At 42.3% G+C, this 6,000-nt stretch overlaps 1 protein-coding gene across 4 annotated transcripts in view; it reads left to right on the top strand.

The window, feature by feature from the left end:
* The first annotated feature begins 896 nt into the window (after nt 1–896).
* The window catches only part of ahdc1 (AT hook, DNA binding motif, containing 1), a 184,833-nt gene continuing 179,729 nt past the window's right edge, over nt 897–6,000 (top strand). For 3 of the 4 annotated variants that reach the window (XR_013889370.1, XM_080211326.1, XM_080211323.1), the window contains exon 1: nt 897–951. The gene's annotated coding sequence lies outside the window, so the exon portion shown is untranslated. The remainder of the gene's footprint in view (nt 952–6,000) is intronic. The other variant, XM_080211324.1, reaches the window with a different exon arrangement.

The following is a 6,000-nucleotide window of genomic DNA, read 5'->3' as shown; positions in this document are numbered from 1 at the left end:
GGAGAGATTGAGTAGATTGGGCCTGTACTCGTTGGAGTTTAGAAGGCTGAGGAGGGTTCTTATAGAGTCATATAAGATAATGAAGGGGCTAGATAGGGTAGAGGTAGAGAGATTCTTCCCGCTTAGAAAGGAAACCAGAACTAGAGGGCACAGCCTCAAAATGTGTGTGTGTGTGTGTGGGGGGGGGGGGGGGGGGTGCAGTTTAGAACAGAGTTGAGGATGAACTTCTTCTCTGAGAGTGGTGAATCTCTGGAATTCTCTGCCCATTGAATTGGTGGAGGCTACCTCGTTGAATATGTTGAAGTCACGGGTGGATAGATTTCTGATCGATAAGGGAATAAAGAGTTATGGGGAGCAGGTGGGTAAGTGAAACTGATCCACTTCAGATCAGCCATGATCTTATTGAATGGTGGGGCAGGCTCGAGGGGCTAGATGACCTACTCCTGCTCCTACTTTTTATGTTCTTATCCTCCCTCTGTAACTTATCCACTCCCTGCTCCTTCTGCACCCTCTGTATCCCTCGCCACCCTCTCTGCTCCATAATCCTTCCTCCCCTGTCCCTTCCATCTGCACCCTGTCCCACTCCCTTCTTCTGCCCCTCTCCACCTGCTTTACAGTCTCTTCCTTCACCCTCCCTCCCCTTCACCCTCCCTCCCCTTCACCCTCCCTCTCTATCCCACCAACCCATCTATTTCACCTCTCCCTTCCCATCGCTTTCCACAACCCCAACACCACCCCTCAATCTCTTCCACCCAGTTGCCTCTCACACCTCTCTCAGCCATGTGCTGGGGGGGGTTGCTGCTCTGCGCATGCTCAGGAGATGTTGCCATCTCTCTCTCTCCGGGAGGGGGAGGAGGCGGCGCCTGCGCGGGGGCCGGGCGGGTGGTGCATGCGCGCTGCCGGCTGCCGGGACGGTTAGTCGGAGGTGCGCGAGCCGGGCGGAGGCTGCAGGTAAAGCGGCTTAGCTCACCTTTCCGTTAGAGAGCGCGGCGTCCCGCCACCGACAGCCCGTCTGTGAGGGCGGGAGGGAGGGGGTTTCTCACAGCGGGGGAAATGCTGAGGGGAATCAGGGCGACGGTGCATTTTATTTTTTATAAAAATGTCGAGAGCTTCCTCTCCCCTCACGCTGTGTGTGTGTCTCTCACTCACTCTGTCTGTGTCTGTCTGTCTCTGTGTCTCACTCTGTCTGTCTCTCTCCCTGTCTGTTTCTCACTCTGTCTCTCTCCCTGTCTCTTTCTCACTCTGTCTGTCTCTCCCCCCCCACCCCCCACCATGTCTGTGTCTCTCCCCCCGCCGGAATGCAGCATTGCTGCAAATCCACTGCGTGCCGGACCTTTAAAAAACGCAGCGCCCTTTTCATGCATTCGCTTCCAATCCTCCGCTTGAATTGCGTCCCACTTGCGGCGGTGCTGCCCGGTATTTGCGCTGCCATCCCGCTAGTGCCCCTCTATCCTGGCCCCAGACACAGTTTGGGGAGGGGGGGGGGTGGATTTTTTTGCTGCTCGGAGGCGCTTACAGTGAAGCCAGATGCATTGCGAATCCAGCCTTGCAGCAACCCCTCAACAGCCTCATGTATTTTATTTAAAATAACTTTTTGTTGTACAATTAAAACGTCTGATCAAACCTGCCTTTTCGGAATTAAATACGTTATTTTGTTGACAAGCCGACTCTTGTGCCGGAGTCAGCTGTCTGATTATTCTTCTTCAGGGGATGGAAGATTAAGATGTTACTCTTGCTGATGTTGTTGTAATGAAATAGCTGGCGAAATTGCTGCCAAACAGTAACCTTGTAATATCCGGACAGCAGACCAGGCAGTCTCACTTGGCTACATCGCAATTCTTATCTAACCTGTAAGGTAGTGTTTGTCTTGTCTGATTGGCAAAGCCTAGCATCATTGGCAGTGGAAGATACGGATCTAGGTGGTGATCACAGACTGAAAATGCTCCTGTGGGAGATGTACAGCTGTCTGGAGAATATATAGTTTAAAAATTGGATCTACGCAGTAAAGATTGCATGGAAAACATTATGGACCAATTGTCTAAGAAGATATTGCAGCTTTGCTTAGTGTGAAGCCCCTTAAACCAGATTTGCTTCAATCCTGTGGCTCATCAGAACCTTTTGATTATGCTGTGGTCTTGCAACTTGCATGGTCAATTATTATATACAGCATACGTGATACTTAGAACAATACTAGGAGAATCTGTTTTACAGAATATTGCATTTTGCCTGCCCTGTCTCAGTCTGCAATTATTTTAATATGTCAGCACTAGCAGGAACACGATGTTGTCCTTACTATACCTTACATAACGCCAGTAAGGCTGCAATGGCAGTGTTCATCTATTGCTTCCAGGTAGGTTACTGAAGGTTGTGTTACTCAGGGTGACCACCACAGGATCTGATAGTCTACAACATTCATACAAAATGATGACATTGTTTATGCGGGTTGAACTATTCAACCATTAGCCTATATTGAGTCTGAGCGTTCCACATGATTTGTCCGTACAAAGATCTTCGTTTAGTGCTGGTTTTTGTTCTGTTTAATCTTCCCTGCACGCACTTGGATTCTAATTGTTGCAACTGGGAACTAAGGTACTATTTTAGCTAACTGCCTAGTTTCATATAGGTTTTAGCTTAGGTGTCTTCAATCTATGTATGTATTGTATGTGTGGCATCAAGTAATTTAACATGGTCATACATCTTTAAAAATCTGATTGCAATTAGCCTCCAAATAAAGTGACAAAATATTCAGTTTTAAAGCTCAGGCTTCACTCAGAATTGCAAAACTAAGAGCCAATTGATCACATCTATTTTGGCGCCATGCTTAAGAGCCTATGTCAGGTGTATGGATAAGACAGCTGACTGAAAAGAAGTAATGTTTGTCTGGTGAATGATCACCTTGTAACACAAGTACTTGTTCTCTTCAATCAGCTCTCCCTTGAAATCAGCCATGAAGGGAGTGTAAAGTTTGCATATGGTGTGTCAGTCATTTCCTAAATATTATAATGTTTGATTATCATAAACCCTGGGAGCAGTATGCACACGGCAGTTCATCCAGAATCAGCATGTGTTATTGGCAATGGTGAGATCTTTGCTCCAGACTATCTCTCCTTCGGTATTGCTGATAAAAGATTGATTGGAGGTAGTATTAAGAAACGGATGAATTTAAATTAGGAGGACCTGTATTCAAAAGAAAATCCTACATTCACGTCCATCTAAAAGACAAAGCTTTAGTTAAGTGTCTAACCAGTTATGTGTTTAATTTTGTTCTATGTCTAAAATTGCACTGCACAGTGATCCTGGCATATACTTATGTTGTAAATGATTGAAAATATAAAAATATTTTAAAGATTATAATTGGTAATCTCAAAGCCACTCCCAAAAGATTCATGTGTGTTTATGTATGTGATACACTCTCAAATGTGTATGTTGTATACAAACTAGAATGTGTCAGTATTGTCTTAGGGTATTCCTATTTTTCCATTATCATCTTTTAGAAAAGATTGGATAATAATTGATGTGATTTCTTCTTGCACAAACCATAGTCAGAAGTTGGGAGCATCCTTGTGCATCTGATGTTGGCCACTTATGAGATGATGTTGGCAACGAGAACTGAGGCAGATTGCATGTTTACCTTCTCATCCAGGAAATGATACATGGGATTTGATCAAAAAGTGGGAGGAAAATGAAAAAGCTGCTTTAAAGAATATATATAATTTATCTTCCCTTCTGCATTGATTTTTGTTCTCTCAGGGAATGAAAGGATATGGGCAGTGGGCGGGAAAATGAAGCCCACGATCAGCTATGATCATATTAAATGGTGGAGCAGACTTGATGGGCCGTATGGTCTACTGCTGCTCATGTTTCTTATGTCCTTATGTTAATCTGGGCAGCACTTAATGGTGTTGCAGTAGATTGAGGAATTCAGAAGAGTCATGCCTTGTCTGCCAAAACTTGTGCTGTAGCTCATGTTAGAGGAGCTATGCCTTGTTCATTTTTACCTGCTTGAACATGTATGTATATTTTACTTTTTGAGGAATATTCTTAACCAATGGAATTTGAGTTTAAGTTTGTGGTTTTGCAGTTCAGTCATATTCAAGTAAAAATGTTCTTCTGAAAGTTAAACAAATATGTGGGAACAAACTGTTCCTTTAACTACCTCCACTGACTAAGCACATAAGCAGCTTGGAATTGAAGTGTGCATCATTCCCCATGTATCCCCAAACATTGTACACACCAAAATTCAAGAGAGTGAATCCTGTTTTTACTAATATTGGGTCTTGAAATTTCTCGAGCTCTTTTTTTCTGGATGAAACCTGTTCACATACAGTTGTTTGAGATCCATGATGCTGAATATTAATTCAGTCTTGTAGAGCCGGTTCCAATTCAGATGTGTTCTTAGTGGCTTAGATTTTGCAATTATAACACTCTGCCCTCTTTTTTTCTTGAATTGTACACAGGGAAAGTAGAAAGCAGCGAGTTGAGGCTTGATATTAGTGGATACTCATACACTGTTTATCCAGATGTATTTGTGTGTAGATGCTTACAATTTTGGTGAATTACTCTCTGAATCCCCTTCAGGTGATTAAAACTAGTTGAGGTCGATCACAGAAACAAAATGATACCTACAAAGACACCTATGGTCTATATGATTTTTCTAAGCGTCCTCCCTACAGCAATAGTAACTCCAGAAACAAACAAACACTACACAACTGCAGCAAGTTGTTACTACTATAACCAACAACACATGTAAATTACCTCATGATTCATTTCTGCAGGGGTGCAGGTGTGACACCTAGGAGCTTCTGAATTGCCAGTTGCCTGCGTTTGCATATGTAAAATTATACATACAACATTGTGATTCTGTAGCATACATTTGGATAATATTTAAATGATTACAGCTTTGAAGCAGCATAAACGTTGATTTACTTGTAGGTTTTTTTGCTCCGGCAGACATATGTATCCTCCTTGAAATCACTATTGTGTTTCTGGTGCTTTGGTACATTATAGTCAGTTTGTACCTTAATGGAGCATAAATAAATACATCACGTTTATTTCATGCACAGTGATGCAGCATATTTGTGTAATATCTCATCGACCAGGAGAGCTGGGTCTGAATTGTAGTGATGATACTGACTTCTCTCAGATTCACTGAACGTAGCAATGAGTGTTAATGCCTGGCTGATGGAAAGGTGGGCAAATTGACTTGTATCGTGCGAATCACTCCTAGTGACCGACCAGAAGTGGCATGAATATTGCAGGCAGAAGCTTGCTAGCTTCTGTCCTTCCCAGTTGGAATTGTCTTTGTGTTAAAAGAAAGCTGTTAACAATTAAATCCAAAACTAATTAAATTATTAAAGGTGAATTTGGCCCAGGTAATGCCACGAATGGAAGAGAATTATACTTGTCTCAAATAAGTACTATAACAACTATTTCATGGACTTGATTATGTTTTGCTTTGATGTTGATTCTGACCTTGAGTGACTGTATTATTGGTATTTTCAGCTTTTCAAACAATTCTCCCTGTGACCTGTTTGAGTTTGCCGGTTACAGACATTGTGCTCCTTGGACATCAGGTTGTGACCTGCTGAACCATTGTAAAGCGGAGCTTTTATAGTCAGTAGAAGTTGTTTTTAGCCAGTTTGGGCTGAATTTATAGTTTTGTTTCCAAAGTCAAAAGGGCAGTTTGTTAACACAAAATTGAAGCACAGTGGATTTTCTCTTGTCTGAGTTCCCTTTTAAGAGTGCCATTTAAATATGTATCATAACCAATCTCTGTGAATCCCTGCTTTCATGGTGTTGCTCAAGACCCCACAAATTATGGTGATACAATTTTAATAGTGTTGTTGCCATGGGAGATTCCTGTACTCTTTGAGGCTTCAAGAGCCAGATATAAATATTATTTGTGCCTTTTAGTCTGAATCTTTTTATTTTGAAGCACAGAAATAGTTGGCTAATTTAAATATTCATTTCCAGCCAAGATTTTGCTATTTGAGTACAAAT

The sequence above is a fragment of the Carcharhinus amblyrhynchos genome, chromosome 24 (assembly GCF_965287045.1).
Source record: "Carcharhinus amblyrhynchos chromosome 24, sCarAmb.v2.hapA, whole genome shotgun sequence".
Lineage (NCBI taxonomy): Eukaryota > Metazoa > Chordata > Chondrichthyes > Carcharhiniformes > Carcharhinidae > Carcharhinus > Carcharhinus amblyrhynchos.
The sequence above is the reverse complement of the archived record's forward strand: the minus strand, read 5'-3'. Positions and strand labels throughout refer to the sequence as shown.